General features: G+C 45.7%; 1 protein-coding gene and 1 long non-coding RNA gene across 2 annotated transcripts in view; one reads left to right on the top strand and one right to left on the bottom strand.

Annotated features, from left to right (window-relative positions):
- LRRC72 (leucine rich repeat containing 72) overlaps window positions 1–5,379 on the bottom strand; it is a 37,592-nt gene extending 32,213 nt beyond the window's left edge. The window contains exons 1-2 of the mRNA XM_058678146.1: window positions 5,235–5,379; window positions 360–433 (exon numbers count right to left, since the gene is read on the bottom strand). The gene's annotated coding sequence lies outside the window, so the exon portion shown is untranslated. The remainder of the gene's footprint in view (window positions 1–359; window positions 434–5,234) is intronic.
- Window positions 5,380–5,498: 119 nt separating this feature from the next.
- Window positions 5,499–6,627, top strand: LOC131482800 (uncharacterized). The gene is made up of 3 exons (XR_009247303.1): window positions 5,499–5,645; window positions 5,842–5,995; window positions 6,570–6,627. It is a non-coding gene; the product is annotated as an uncharacterized LOC131482800 (long non-coding RNA).
- Window positions 6,628–16,535: the final 9,908 nt, after the last annotated feature.

Here is a 16,535-nt window from a genome sequence, read left to right on the forward strand (position 1 = left end):
TGAATTTTAGAGAAACAAGTGTTTCCAACGCTACACTGACATTTACTGTTTGTCCGGGACATTCAAATGTAACTGGATGTGCTCTGGTTCCACTGGCTAAGCCTGGTGATCCCAACAGGTTGTGTGAGACTCCAGTTGAAAGGGAGCTGGGATTCAAGTTCAGTCTGGTGTCACGGTCATTGCCTTTGTGCATTTCAGCCTCTTTGCTTCTCCAGCAGATGCATAGGGCAGGAATGGGAAAGGGTGGTTGACAACCCCATCGCGCAGGGAGGACAAGTGCAAAGAACTTGTGAATCTAGGAAGCGTTAGCCCATGACACGCTCCTGCGGGTTGACACCAAGGACACAGATTTCACTTACTTTTGAGAAAGGAAGAGCTCAAAGACATCAGCGTCCCTCCTGTAGCCACATATCTTTAGCTGATCTTCCACTGCCTGAGAACATATAATTAATGTGTCAAACCACATTCCAAAGAGCAAAAATACTGAGGCGTTCGCAGTTAGTAACCATAACATCCACATGGAGATCAAAAGAAAGGTGAACATGGAGGCAACACTTCTAAATTGATAAATTCCAACACCACAATTATACATTATTTACTTAGTTTTGTGCTGAAATTCCTTTACCTTGAATCCTGGTGGGTATAGATGCATAATTTTTCATCAGCAATAAAAAGTGCACATGTGAACATATATACCAAAAAAGCTTTTGATTCTGTATGAGGGAGGGTAATTTATTCTTAAATGTTCCTAAATTTATTCTTAAGTGTTTTAGAATCATTCTTCAATGTTCCTTCCAACATGCAGGGTTAGTATTTGATCATCTTCCCGTATTTGCGGGAGACATGGATCAGGGTGGGAGGCAGATGGAGTGAGGATAGCGTGGACATTACCACGACAGATCCTTTTTGTGTCCACCACATGATATTTGGCACCCAGGAAGTTCTTAACAAATGTCCCTTAAATCAATGAGTGAATGTATAAACAAAAGTCATTTTCTCTGCATAAATGAATAAATATATTTGCCCTGTTTGGCAAGCATTGATGTCTTTGATTTTCCTGAGTGGCTAACAGTCTCCCTTTGTGAGAATTTGGGATGGAGAAGGGGCAATTTTGATTCCCATCAAATTTGTTTGGGAAATGCCAATCCAGCAACTGTACTGTGAATGCTTGCCTTTTTCCACTTTAGCTTTTGCACAATTACAAAATGACACACAATCGAAAACAATATAGAGAAATCAGAGAGCACATTTGTAATGTTCTACTTCTCAACACAGTAAAATGAAAAGTGTAATTGTGGCAATTCTGGAATCTGACCAACATGCTAATGACTAGAGAGTCGAAGCTATCAGCAAATTTCAAGAGGGATTTGTTGTGGATGGTGAGATTGCAAATTTAATGGAGGACTTTGATGAGAATTAAATTTTGGGGCATGAATACGTATTTAAGGAGCAGCTGCAAATATATAGACCCACATTTTGTTTCCTTGATAAGTAAGCTGAATCCATATTTGTCACAGGAGCTGATACAGGGACTTAGAAGATCTATTGCTTTAGGCCTCTTCTGCATTTTAAATACAAATGCTTAAGGTATCCATTTCTGCTATGTACAACTACAACTTTTTTTTAAAAAAAGATCTATCTTTTTTTTTTTATTGGAAAGTTAGATGTATATAGAGGAGGAAAGACAGAGAGGAGAATGTGTTATTTGGTGATTTACTCTCCAAGTGGCCATAGTGGCTGGAGCTCAGTCAATCCAAAGCCAGGAGTCAGGAGCTTCTTCTGGGTCTCCCACGCAGATGCAAGGTCCCAGGGCTTTGGGCTGTCCTCGACTGCTTTCCAAACCACAAGCAGGGAGCAGGATGGGAAGTGGGGCTGCCGGGATTAGAATCGAAGCCCATATGGGATCCCGATGCATGCAAGGTGAGGACTTTAGACACTAGTCTACCTCACTGGGCCCCCACAACTACAGCTATGCAAGTATTTGGTTAAAGGTCAAAGTAGGATTATAAATGCCCCTTTGAGTGCAGCTGAGCAAGAAGGTATGAGTTCCGCAGCTTCTCTTTGTACACGTTATCTCTGCTGGTGAAATATTCCCACGAACAGGTGTTGGGCTCCAGGAAGATGCACCCTCACCGTGGAATGATGTGCAGTCGCTTCTGCAGAGAGGGTGCGATCATCACTTGTGTGTATTAACCTGGCAGGGCTAGCAGATGCCAGGTGGCTAAGTACAACACTAGTTCCGGGTGTGTCTGTGAGGACACTTCCAGAGTGGCGTGACACTTGAGGGGCTGCTCTGAGGAGATAAATGACCCTCATCTGCCTGGGTGGCAGCACGTAGCCTAGAGGAGACCCAATGATTCAGAAAGACAGTGTCAGGGCAAACATCTGTTCTGCAGCCATCCCATCCCTTTTCCTTTGACTTTGGACCTGGGCGTCTCCATCCTCAGCCTTCTAGGCCCGGCCCGGCACTATGGCAGCAGGCTCTCTGGCCCTGAGGTCGACATTGTCCCTTCTAATTCCTTCCTTCTAATTCCCCCCCCTCTCAATATATCTTCCTGACTGCTTTCCTGGCTAAAACAAAAGAATATCTAGAATTCATGTCTAATAACATTTTGTGAAAAGTAATATTGATGTGCATGTGGAATGTACACACTCCAAAGTTTCTGCAAAAAATAGTTACTTGGGATTACAGCGATTTTTACTTCCTAGGTGATACTTTTAAAATATAATGTTTTAAGTTTCTCTCAGTACAGTTTTACTTGGTAATCAGAAAGTAACACATGCTTTTGAAAATGATAGCCATGCAATAAGCAGTTAAGGATTGCAATCAAATTTAAAGAAATATGGGGCTGGCAGTGTGACATAGCAGGTCAAGCCGTGGTCTACCACACTGGCATCCTATATGGGCACCAGTCCACACGACCTCACTTCCAACCTACCTCCCTACCGGTGACCTGGGAAATCAGCAGAAGATGAACCAAGTGCTTGGGCCACTGCTACCCCCTGGGAGACCCGGATGAAATCCCTGGCTCCTGGCTCCTAACATTGCTGTTGCGGCCATCTGGGGAGTAAACCAGCAGATGAAAGATTTCTTTCTCTTTTCTCTCTCTGTAACTCTGCCAAAAAATATATCAAATAGATTTAAAAAAAATACAGAAACACGAGTATAAAGGGAAAGTTCAAAGTATCATCACAAAAGGTGAACACCAGTATTTTAATGACTGATTTGCACAACATTTTAGCATGTATGTTTTTTCCTATCTGACAATTTTGTGTGAATCTGGTACAATGTATACGTTAGCACTGAAATATCTGAGTCTCAGCAGTCCCAGCTCCTCTTCCCTGCCAGCACATGCCTTCCTCTGTAGAAGCCTGGCATGTGTCTCCCATTGCCTTGACTGTATAGCCATCCCTGAGTGCGCAGTCCTGCGGTGCTAACTGCAGGCAGGTGCCTTGCACTCACAGGGATAACCATCCCCATCACCCATGTCCTGATTGCAGTCATCTGTCCCCATTGGTAGGCTGTCTTCCTCCCCGACCCTTGTTGCTCCCGGCCGTTGCTATTCTCTGATAAGGACCACCTGTAAGTGAATTCTGCAGGAACTGTGCTTTTATGATGGGCTCATTTCATTTAGCACACAGTGTCCTCAAGGTTTACCTATGTCGTGACATTGTCTTTCATTTTTAAGGCTGAATAATATTCTGTTGTATCACTGGGCCTCGTGGTCTGTACCTGTTTACCTGCCAGTGGACATCTGGGTTGCTTCTACCTTTGGGTGATTGTGGATAAAGCTGCCATAAACTTGGATGTGCAAATGTGCCATTGAGTTTTTGCTCTTCCCTTCACTTGAGGAGATGTCTAGAAATGGAACTGCCAGATCATGTGGGACTTCCATGTCTTATATGAGCAACTGCCATATTGTTTCCCAGTGTCAAAACCTGGTGAAGATGAAGGTTCTCTCAATGGTAAGTTCAGCTACATTCCCCTTGAATTCCTGAGGACTTAGTTCAGGCGATGATGAGGGTTGTCTGTGATTGGTTGGTTATTGCGGCAGTGAATCAGGTAAGACGCCTCTCTCGAAGCAAACCTGTTACTAGGAGAATTATGAGACCATACGATGTGAGGCCAATATTGTGATGTACAAGATAAAGTCCTTGGCCTGCAAAACCGGCTCCCAGGCTAGATGTTCCACTTCCAATCTAGCTTCTTGCTAAGGTGCCTGGGAAAGTAGCAGAGGATAGCACAAGCACTTGGGTCACTGGCGCCACTGTGGGAGAACCAGATGGAGTTACAGGCTTCTGGCTTTGGGCTGGACCAGCCCTGGTCATTCTGACAATCTTGGGGAGTGAATCAGTGAATGGTGATCTCTGTCTTTCCCAAACACACACACACACACACTCTCTCCAATCTCTCTTTCATGTAAGTAAGACAAATCTTTTCTTTAAAAGAAAAAAAGCATATGGGCCCAGCACAGTATCCTAGTGGCTAAAGTTCTCTCCTCTCAAGCACTAGGATCCCATATGGGTGCCAGGTTGTGTCCTGGTGGCCCTGTTTCCCATCCAGCTCCCTGCCTGTGGCCTGGGGAAACAGTCGAGGACAGCCCAAAGCCTTGTGACCCTGCACCCGTGTGGGAGACCTGGAAGAGCTCCTGTCTCCTGGCTTCGGATCAGCGCAGCATCAGCCCCATTGCGGTCACTTGGGGAGTGAATCATTGGATGGAAGATCTTCCTCTCTGTCTCTCCTCCTCTCTGTATATCTGACTTTCCAATAAAAATAAATAAATCTTAAAAAAAAAAAAAGAATGTGATATGGAGCTGGGATGTAGATGGTTCTTTCAGAGAGAGACGAGAAGGGAAGAGAATGGGAAGGAAGGGAAGGGCAGGGAAGGGAAGGGAAAAGAGAGAAGAGAGAGCAGCATTCTCTAAGTATCCCAAGGATATCTTCTTCCCGTCCGTGTTCTGTTGCCAAGTCTGATATTTTCCAGTCATCAGCTAAAACAGAAAAACTCTCTCGAGGCTGCGTGTACCGCTGGCCAAGGAACGTCCTCTCACTGCAGAGGTCGTCAGAGCTGTCGGTGCAGCGGCTGCGGTGCACGATTCCAGCATGGAGGGTGAGCTCTACACGGCACAAGCTCCTGGCGCAGCCCGCGGTTGGGGTAAAGGACAACCTGGGTAGGTCGAGGCGGGCAAGGGACAGCCCAGGTGGAGGGGTTGGATGGGATTCTGCCGCTTACCTGGTGACTGCTGTGCAGGGGGACCAAGGACTCCTTTTGCAGGCAGGAACCTGGGAAAGCAAGGGCTGGAGGGTTGGGCGTCCCCGCGGCATGGATGCAAGGAAGCCGCCTGGCTCCAGGACTAACTTGGCCGGGCCACCGGCTCATTGTCGCGTTACCCTAAGTGACCGCCTTGACCCTGCACCCAGGGTTTTGTAGCCTGGAGCTGACTTCTGTGACGTGTGTGCCTGCGGCTCTGTCCCAACGCCTGCATCTGTCCCGTGTTGTGGGGTTGAGCCCGGGGCTCCCCAACATGAGCTGCCGCACAGGTCATCCATGGTTTTGAGTTGAAATCCTGAAACTGACAAGTTTTAGAAAAGCAGACGTCATATGTCACCCCTCGGGGGAAAGGAGCGGTCAGCAGTTCCCAGGGTAGGGTTACCCAAGAGCAGAGAAGCATCCACACAAGGGGGCATGTGTGTGTTGAAAATGTCTAGGATGCTTGTTCATCTCTGGCGCATTTTTGTTAAAAGAAACAACCCAGCCCGGAGCTGTTTATTTTGGCTGGTGGGTATCTGGTGCAATCCTTGTCTTACACCAGAGCCAGGACAGCCCTTTCTTCTTGTAGACCCAGATGTGGGATGCAGCTGGAGCTGGCAGTGTTAACCCCTGCCCTACCCCCGCTGTCCAGGTGTGCAGACCAAAGGAACCGTGCTGAATTTGCTGCCCACCAACGTGTGCAGACTGGTCTAGTAGTAGAGTGTTCTCTCCTCTGGTAGGAGGTGGGTAAGCTGAGACCTTATCTGGCCAGACTCTTTTTAGTTTGATTTCTAAAAAAAAGATTTGTTTATTTTTATTTGAAAAGCAGATTTATAGAGAGAAAAAGAGACAAAAAATTTTCCCATCCCCTGGTTGACTCCTCAAGTGGCTACATCAGCCAGAACTCAGCTGATCTGAAGCCAGGAACCAGGAGCCTCCTCCAGGTCCTCCAAGCAGGTACAGTGTCCCAAGACTTTTGAGCCACCCTCTACTTTTTTCCCAGGCTATAAGCAGATAACTGAACAGGAAGATGGAGCAGCCAGGACACCAACTGGCGCGTATATGGGATCCCAGCACTTGCAAGGTGAGAATTTGGGCCCTGATCACTCTGGGCCCTGATTTTTTTTTCTTTTTAATTTTAAGCCAGCATTTTCCTTCAATGTATGGGGAACTGTGGTACAGGCTCAGTTTCAGCTCCTGGAACCGTGGAGGTAGGATTCTTGCTGAGTCCCCACTGTCGTGGCCTAGACCTAACCCTTTCACCTACTAAGCTCAGAATGAACGGAAAGGTTTTGTTTTGTTTTGTTTTGGCTTCAGGTTGGAACCCGGGGCACCCAAGCATCAAATGTAAAAGAATGGTGCTGGCGAAGACCAGTGGAAAACGGCTCACTGGAGAAGTCGGGTATGCACTGAGATAGAAAGCCTGGGGGCCAGGGAGGCAGGAAGCACCCAAGAATTCAAAATCAAAAGAGAAAACTGGCTTCCTGAGAATATGAATAAAGGTATTCAACCTCTTGTTTCCTGTTTTTGCTGTTAGTATGTCTTGCAGCATTTCAAATTTGAAAGAAAAAGTCTCATTATGTTTTAAAAATTTATTTATTTATGTAAAAGGCAGCGTTACAGAGAGATGAGGGGAGACAGAGAGCAAGATGTTTCCGTCCACTAGTTGAGTCTCCAGATGGCCACAGTGCCTGGAGCTGGGCCAGGCCAAAGCTGGGGGCCTGGATCTTTGGTCAGGCCTCCCACGTGAGTTGCAGGGGCTTGAGTACTTGGGCCATCTAACAGGAAGCTGCATCTGAAGTGGAGCAACTAGGATTTGAACTAGTGTCCATATGGGCTGCCAGTGTCTTTGCTGGTGAATTAACCTGCCAACATTCACACCCTAGAAATTTATTTACTCTAAGATCTTAATTTGATCCCCTTAAAAAATTTGCAAGCTAATTGATCCTGATGGCTGAAAGAATGCAAAGTTAGTACAGGAACATCAAGTGCAGAGGATTACAAAGCTGATTTTTGGACACAAGCTGAGTTGTCCTGTGGGTGACACAGGGTTTTACCCCAGAAGCATCCTCCTGGGAGTCGGCAGGGACATTCTCACCTCGCTGGGAATGGCAGCCTGTGGAAGCCAAGCTGAAATGCAAGAAACTCATGTGGCATGTGCATTCTTCCTTGCAATCAATCTTGTCTCGATATCAAAATAAAGTGGCTCCACTAACTCTCCTCAAATCTCTAAGGTGTATTTACAGTGAAGCAAGAAGGCCCGTGGTTCTCCGGAGACATTCCTGTGCTGGCACGCTGCCATTGCCTGCAGCCGTGTGCATACCCCGGTTTGAAAGCTCTCTCCTATCATGTATGTGGCTTCGCATGAGAAGAAAGAGCCCGGGCTCCAAGTCTGGGCATGTGGCCTCGCTCTCAGTTCTGACTTTAACTAGTTGCTGGCCAGCTTTGAGTCTCTTAATGTGCTGGCTCTCAGTTTCTTCAGCTATATAGTGAAGAAGTTAGGAATTAAAAAAAAAATCTAGTACATAGAAGCGGATGTTTAGGACACCAGCACCCCATTTTGGAGTGTTTGGGTGCCTGAGTCCTGGCTTCACCCCCAATTCTAGCTTCCTGGGAGGCAGTGGCTATGGTTCAATGAATTGGGCTCCTGCCAGTCACATGGGAGACCTAGAGTGAATTCTTGACTCCCAGCCCCAGCGGCAGCTTGGCTCTAGCTGTGGCAGGCATTTGGGAAGTAAATCAGTGTATGGGAGCTCTCTCATGATCTCTTAGAAAAATAAGAAATAAGTTCATTAAAAATCCAAACTAAAAAAAAAAAAAACTTTTACTTACTTATACTCTCCTTCACAAGTAGTATGTATTGTTTCTAGGATAAATGATTCTTGTTGAACTGTTGACAAACAATAGCTTTTTTTTTCTTTTTAACAATAAGCTTCCAATGAAAAATGTATGAGAAAGATGGTAGGGGTGGGTGCTGTGGAACAGTGGGTAAATCTCCCACGTGGGATGCTGGAATTCCACATCAGCGTGCCTGGGTTGAGTCCCAGACACTCCATGCTCTCAGTGCAGCTTCCTTTTAATCCACCTGAAAGGCGGTCAGTGATGGCCCAGACCTTGGGATCCTGTGTCTGCGTGGAAGACCTGGGTGAAGCTCCTGGCTCCTGGCTTTGCTCTGACTCAATCCCAGCTGCCATAGGCACTGCGGAGCTACAAAGAGCTGGTGGACTGTATCTGTTGTTCTGCCCCTCTACTTTTCAAATAAAAAGTAATTCGTGTAATGGCTGTCATTAAGGCTTCATGATTTAAAAAAACTCTTCCTGGTTTTGTCTTCAATAATTATAGTGATCAGTGGGAATATTGATTTTTCCAAGTGAAATGAGAAATACTTATTAGTAAAATAATTATCATTCATTTTCTACCATGTTGAATGAGTACAATATATTAGTTTCAATAAATAAGCATTTCTTTTTGAAATTTATTTATTTGAAAGATTTACAAAATAAGGAGAGAGAGAGAGAATATCTTTCATCATTTGGTTTACTTTCTAGATGGTTAACAAAGCCTGGGACTGGGCTGGACCAAATGCCAGCAGCCAGAAGCTTCTTCCAGGTCTCCTACATGAATGCAGGTCTCCTACGTGGATGCAAGGCCCAAGCCTTCCACCACTTTTCCTAGGTCATTAACAGGAACTGAATTGGAAGTGAAACTGCACCACAGTGACACCTCATAATAAGCATTCTTATGTGTAAACCTCTATGACCTCTTGCTTGAGACCTGGTTGCTCCATTTCCCATCCAGCTCTCTGCTCATGGCCTGGGAGAAGCAGTGGAATATGCTCCAAGTCCTTGGGCCCTGCTACCCACATGGGAGACGTGGAGGAAGCTCCTGGCTTCGGCCTGGCCCTGCCCCAAGCCATGGCAGCCATTTAGAGAGTGATCAGAGGGTGTTTAAGAATGTAAGATCTCTCTCTCTTTCCTACAACTTTGCCTTTCAAATAAATAAGACAATAGATCTTTTGTATTTTTAAAAATTTCCTTCTCCTGTATTCATTTTCAGTTTAGTTTTTAGTACAATTTTTAAAAGATTTAGTTATTTTTATTGAAAAGGCAGACTTAGAGAAGGAAAGACAGAAAGATCTTCCATCTTCTGGTTCACTTCCCAGATGGCTGCAACAGCTCAGCTGAGCTGATCCAAAGTCAGGAAGCAGGAGCCTCTTCCGGATCTCCCATGCAGGTTTAGGATCCCAAGACTTTGGGCCTTCCTCCTCTGCTTCCCCTGGCAGCTGGATGGGGATTGGAGCAGTAGGAACATGAACCAGCACCCACATGGGATGCTGGCACTTGAAGCTAGGGGATTAAACATTTGAGCAATCATACAGGCTCCTAAAAAATAGAAGTATAGTAAAAGATGTATCCTGTGTTGCATTTGTCGTATGATGACATGAGCATATTGTCATTGTTACACATTTGGGTAAAGTGCACAAGTGACAGTCTTGGAAGATGATAATTCTCTATGAGTCTATCTTCTGTTATGGCAAAAGACGAAAGGCACTGATTGTTTTCATTAAGAACTATATTTTCAGGCTCGGTACGATGGCTCAATGATTGAATCTTTGCCTTGCATGTCCTAGGATCCCATGTAGGCACCAGCTTGTGTCCCCGCAGCTCCACTTCCCTCCTCAGGCAGGCCTACTGCCAAGATGAGAGGTTTGGGTTCCTAAGCTGTGTATTTTGAGCTGCAACCCCATGGCTCCACCACTTGGCCCATTTTGTATTGCCCTCTGGGAAGTGCAGTGCAGAGAACTAGTTTGCTTGCTGTTACTGTGAATGATGAACTGTCTTTGGTCTGTGATCTCAAAATCTTGTCTTCTGCCAGCACCAATAAAACTGGTAGGCTGGTTTTTGCTTCTACTTGTATAGATTTGTTTGTTTTAATCATGAGCAAATGACGTAATTTGTGCTTCAGTGCTTGCATTTGTCTACCATCCTGTGAGCCTGCATCTTTTTTTTCTAAGATATATGTATTTACTACATTGAAAAAGCCAATTTACAGAGAGGAGAGACAGAGAGTAAGATCTTCCACTGGCTCACTCCTCGAATGACCACAATGGCCAGCACTAAGCCAGGAGCTAATCTAAGCCAGGAGCTTTCTTGGGGTCTTCCATGTGCATGGAAGATTCCAAGGCTTTGGGCTATCCTTCACTGCTTTTCCAGTCCATTAGCAAGGAGTTGGATGGAAAGTGAAACAGCCAGGACATGAACCAGTGACTGCATTTGAAGATGGAGGATTAGCCAGTTGAACCAACACACCGGCCCCCAGACCTCAATCTTTTTAAATCAGTGCTCAGAGCTACTGAATGAAATTGCTGCATTCTTTTCTTCCTTCCTTCCTTCCTTCCTTCCTTCCTTTCTTTCTTTCTTTCTTTCTTTCTTTCTTTCTTTCTTTCTTTCTTTCTTTCTTTCTCTCCTTAGATTTATTTTTATTGGAAAGTCAGATATACAGAGAGGAGGAGAGACAGAGAGGAAGATCCTCCATCCAATGGTTCACTTCCCAAGCGGCCGCAATGGCCAGAGCTGAGCCAATCCAAAGCCAGGAGCCAGGAGCTTCCCCCGGGTCTCCCACATCAGTGCAGGGTCCCAAAGCCCTGGGCCATTCTCCATCGCCCTCCCAGGCCACAAGCAAGGAGCTGGATGGGAAGTGGAGCCGCCGGGACCAGAACCGGTGCCCATATGGGATCCTGGGCATGCAAGGAGAGGACTTTAACCACTACACCATCGCACCGGGCTCTATTATGTTCTTTTCTAATGTATCTTAGGATTCAATGACTTGCTACTCTACTGACAGGCATTATATTGTTTAGCTTTCTGTCACAATGAATGCTTAAAATATATTTATTTATTTTCATTTTCCTTCAGAGATCTTCCATTTTCTGGATCACTCCTCAAATGGCCACGATAACCAGGGATGGGCCAGGCAAAGGCAGGAGTCCAGAATTGAATTGTCATGTGGGAGGCAGGGATGCAGGTCCTTGAGTCATCGCCTGCTGCCTCCCAGGGTGCCCATTAGCAGGAAGCTGGATTGGATGTGGAGTAGCTAGGACTTGAACTGGGCACTCTAATATAGAATGTAGACAGCCCAAGCAGCTATGTGACCTCTGCACCAAATGTCTGTTTATAATCAAAGTCCTTGTGTGTGTGAGATTAGTACCTCAGCATTGAAATTCCTTGATGATATTGTTGAATGATCCATGGGTTGTGCCACTTTCTCTATAGGAAGACATCAATCTCCCTGAACTTGGCTTATCTAATTGAGTCCAGGGTTTGCCTGTCATTTTGGGATTCTGGCTTAACACAGTGAAAAATAAGGGGTAAGAACGCCAGTAGAGCACTTCTATTGATCCCACAGGGTGTAATTTTCACGGGGAGGACTGGCCTCGGTCTTCTGAAGCAGGGAGCCAAGGAGAGAAGCCCAGGGCTGGAAAGCGGGGAAGGTGCGGGGTGGAAAAGTCACCCAATTTATGGAAATGAATTTCCATGAGAAGATCTCTATGCACAAAAATCCCTGGGGTTACTCTTGCCTCTCTTTACTCAGTTTAGGCTTGGAGAGAATTCGTCACAGAGTAGAGAAATTTCTTCCGAAATTCAGAGGAGTCTTGTTAATGCTGACAGGAAGTCCTCTTGTGACACAATTATAACACACCGTCAGGCACTCCAGGTACCAAGCCCTCTCTTTATAAACGTGTGAATATATGGATGCTGACACGCATGCACGTGTGTTTGTGTGTATTCATGTATGTGTGCTTCATACATGACATGTTTGCACACACAGACATGGACACACGCACACACAGCAGGCAACCTTGACAAAGCCCTCTGTAAGCCCCACTTCCTGGTTCCCTTTGCTGGATGCGCCCCCTCTTCCACCAAGGCTGGACTTAAGGACCCACTTCCAACACACGGAATATTCCCAGGTTGACCAAACTTCTGAGAGCAGGTGACATGAGGCTGCTGTCCTTCAGCCCGGTCTCAGGTTACCTGGTGGCCACGAGGTGAGCTCCCTAGACACAGAGCCCATTCGGCCAAGCACTGCTGTCGCCGGCCCATAGTCAGAGAGGGCCGCACGCTGCACAGAGCCCTGGGAGACGGTTTGGAAAGGGATTGTCTGCCAGGACAGCCTTGGCCTGGCAAGGGTGACAGCCTTGCTGGAGGCTCACCTATGCCCCCAGTTAAACTGTCCCCAGGCTCCTCCCGACACACAGAAAGGGAGATACCAACTTTGATCTTTTAAACTGCTGTCGTTCATGGTAACTTTCTGTACAGCAAAAAAGAACTCATTTGATATATGTCTATACATATATATTAGTATATAATATGTATACGTCACGTATCAAATATCAGTTGGAGGTACAACTTATGAAAAGGACATTTCTGTGGGCCCAGTGTGTAGTGTGATAGCTAAAGTCCTTGTATGTGCCGGGATCTCACATGGGTGTCAATTCATGTCCTGGCTCATCCACTTCTCATCCGGCTCCCTGATTGTGGCCTGGGAAAGTAGTAGAGGACGGCTCAAAGCCTTGGGCCCCAGTGTGCGTGGGAGACCTGCAGGAAGGTCCTGGCTCCTGGTTTCGGATTGGCTCAGCTCTGGTCATTGCTGCCGCTTGGGGAGTGAATCAGTAGATGGAAGATCTTTCTCTGTATCTCCTTCTCTCTGTTGTGCCTTTCCAATAAAAATAAATAAATCTTTAAAAAAGAAAAAGAAAAAAAGAGCATTTGGTCAAACTAAGTCCTTCTCAATCCTGTCTCCAGATATAACAGTAATCTATATGATAGTTTCCAGAACATATGTAAATCTGGACTGATAGATTCATTCTTGGTTTGTTATCTACATGTAACCATACGAATGAATATAAGATTTTTATCATATGAGACACTAATTGGAAAATGTTAAAACAATTGAAATTCCTTTTAAAGACGGAGAAAAACAGATAGAAATCTTCAATGTGCTGGCTCACTTCTCATGTGCCCACAATAGCCGGGCTGGGCCATGCTGAAGCTGTGAGCCCAGAATTCCACCAGGCCTTTGATGTGAGTGGAAGGACCCAGGTTGCGTGAGCCGCCACAGTGCCTCCCAGGTGTGGTTTAGGGGGAAACTAACACTGACACACCCAAGCGGGACACAGCTGTCCCCAACTGCGTCTTAGCTGCTGTGCCTACCACTACCCCTGAGGTTAAATTCAAAAGCATTTCTATTCAACCATGGCACCCTAAATTGAGCATTTTTCTCACTCCTTTATGAAATGCTTTTTTCCCAATGTTCTGAATAGTTAAACAGACTCAGTAGAAAATGTGGTCATTATGTACAATCTGGGATGTGATCTGGAAGCACTCTCCACATGCGGGTTTCATTATCAACACACAGGTTTCTCGAAGATGCTTTTGAATACCAGCATCAGAGGACACCGGGATTTTCTTTATACTTCCATGATCTCTTAGGTACATTTCTGCAAGGAGGCTCAACCTGGAAGTCATTTCCCTTGTGGGTTTGGCTGGGGCGGGGTTCTTGGTTGCTTCCACAGTGGCAGGAAGAGACGGAGACCAGACCCGTGACTCTCCACAAGTGACCAAATATGAGGCATCCAACCCAGGCTCTTCTCAATTGTTCTAGATAATCTGGTCCTCTTCATGGATTCCTATATTTATTCAGGCAAGCAGTGGGATGGGCTGAGTCCCTAATGTGAAAACCATCCAAGGAAAGGAGGTTAGAAAGCACATAGCCTCCTCAGTAGCCCTCACGTTAAGCTCACTTTAATTGTGTTTGTTCTGCTTGCTATTGACTAGCAATGAAATGGATCATTAAAGATGTTACGATTACTCCTTGGAGCCTACGTGCATACTCCCCAACCATTTTGCTCCTCCCATTCAGGGTCCTCCTTGTGGCCTTTGTGGGGAGTTCTGGGTTCTTGCTAATGGTGCTTCCATTACCACCTTTTCACACAAAGCAAATAGCCCAGTAAAGTTCAATCGCTTTCTTAATGAGAGGCAGTGCATGCTGGAAAGTAGTTCAAAAGAAATCATTTTAATAAAAAGTGCTGAAGCATTGAAAGGGTTTTACTTTTCAAGTGTGTAAGACTTCCAAAGTTTGAGAAAATAATTTTTGTTCTGTGGATTCATTTGTGGTTGTAACAAGGAGTGGAAAAAAACTCTGTTTTTCACAATGGGGATTTGCCAAGAAACTTGGCAATTTTTCGTAGACTGTATATTTGCTCCGCCCGGTCCCCTGCCCTTTACCTAGTGATCTGGATGATGCAGCAAGAAGAGTTCAAGGTGAAGGCCACCAGGTCTCTCACAGTTGAGGTGGCTTTTGGAGGCATGGACTATCCAATGTGGGCTCGGGTGCAGTGAAAAAAAGTGAGTGGTAGAGAACAGAGCAGGAAGGAAAGAAAGGAGAACAGAGAGGGAAGAGAGGTAGACAGAAAAGCAGAGGTACTAAGGGAGAGGGAAGAGAGTGGAGGAGAGGGGAGGGGAGGACGGAGAAAGGGAGAGAAACCAAGAAAGGGGCACAGGGGCGAAGAGGGGGTGGAGGAAAGAGGAAGGTGAGCTGGCAAGGGGGCTAGATCTGAGTGAGAAGCGCTGTTTCATTCTGATGAACCCTGTCTTCTGAGGAGACAAAGTCTTTGGGGACACTGTGATGTTCCCAGTCCTATGGCCCAGCATGGCTCACTACACTCTTGGCATGAAGGGTGGAGCTCATGAGCCAAGCCAGCCTGAGCACATCCATCCTTATTGTCATCCCAGAGGTTTTCAAGTCTGGAAAGGAAACCACTGCTGTGAGGAGGCTGTGCAGTGTGAAGCTTACACCTGACACCTGGAATTGACAAGGTCCCCGTGGCCCAACCCAAAGTTCTTTTTTCCCACCATCCGTAAGGCTTCCTGGCCAAAACCACCCTCAGTGGGAGCCAGAGCAAATGTAGCATCTGTTCATGCATGAGTGGCAGGCTTTTGTACCCTGCCAGACATGAGCATTCTGCTGTAGCAACTAGGGCCACCCCACTCTCTCGCCACCACCAAGCGCCTCCTGCAGCTCCTCCTGGGACCCTTATGTGTGCCTGGGTGCAACCTGGGTGTGGTTTCAGGGTATGCTGGGTCCTTTCTGTGCATGTGGGTGACTAGTGAGCGCTGTCAGTCTCCTGTGCCCAGTGCCAGGTGTCAGGACAGCCCCAGACCCTAGGGTGGGAGCCCTCCTTCTTGGTTCATGGTTTGAGTGTGAGGTGCTGGAATGCTGGGGCTCCCAGTCTGTCTTCCGGCTTTGTTAATGGGCTGGCATAGAGTCAGTGTGCAAGGAGAGGCAGGGTTGGGAGTGGCAGGGAGGGAGACTCAGGAGACAGAATGCCTGGCTCCAATCACCCCCGAGGCTCTGCTTTTTCTACCGTTTCCTCTGCAAGTCCCCTTTTTACTTCTGCCAGTTTGATTAAGGCTTCTTTGCATGACATGAAGAGTTTAAGGGATCCAGGCAGCAAAGGAGGTGGTAAGGAAAAGAATAGAAAACATGGTAACCTTCATGCAAAAAAAAAAAAAAAATAGCCATTTCTTTCAATGGTGTTTTTGCTGCAACTTATGGGGTTCTGATATTTTTGTTTTCATTTTCACTTTTTCAAAAGTTTCTTTTCTCTTATTAAATTCTTCACTGACTCATAGCTCATACAGTAGCATCATTTTCTCCAAGAAGGTTTTTTGGTTTTTTTTTTTTTTCATTTCTTCATCAACACATTGGTCATTCAATAGCATGTTATTTAATTCCATAGTGCTGTACATTTTTTTTTTTTTAGTTTATTCCTGTTGTTAATTTTGTTTTATGGCTTCTCATTTAAGGGGATGTATAGTAACTGTGTAATAGAGACTGTCATATCCAGATGTGAAGATATAATGCAGTATGCATCTCTACTCCTAAATCAAAATAGACTCCCAATGAAACTGTTAATTATTTCTTGACAATAGGATGCTGGAGTGTCTGCCATTGTCTGTACCCACAATGTCAGGACACACTTAAATAGCAGAATGATGGACTTACGACTGCCTATGAAAGGCTATATGATAGTAATAATATAGGGTAAATCAGTGGGAGGGAGGGATTTTAAAGGAGGGGTAAGGGAAATCCCAGAGCCTATGGAATTGTATCATAAAATAAAATAATAAAATGGAAAAAGAACCGAAAACATGAAAGAGAAGCTGAACATGGTTAAGACAGAATAGAGAACGCCTCGCCATTACTCTGGGCTTGCTCGAC

This window comes from Ochotona princeps, chromosome 20, assembly GCF_030435755.1.
Source record: "Ochotona princeps isolate mOchPri1 chromosome 20, mOchPri1.hap1, whole genome shotgun sequence".
NCBI lineage: Eukaryota > Metazoa > Chordata > Mammalia > Lagomorpha > Ochotonidae > Ochotona > Ochotona princeps.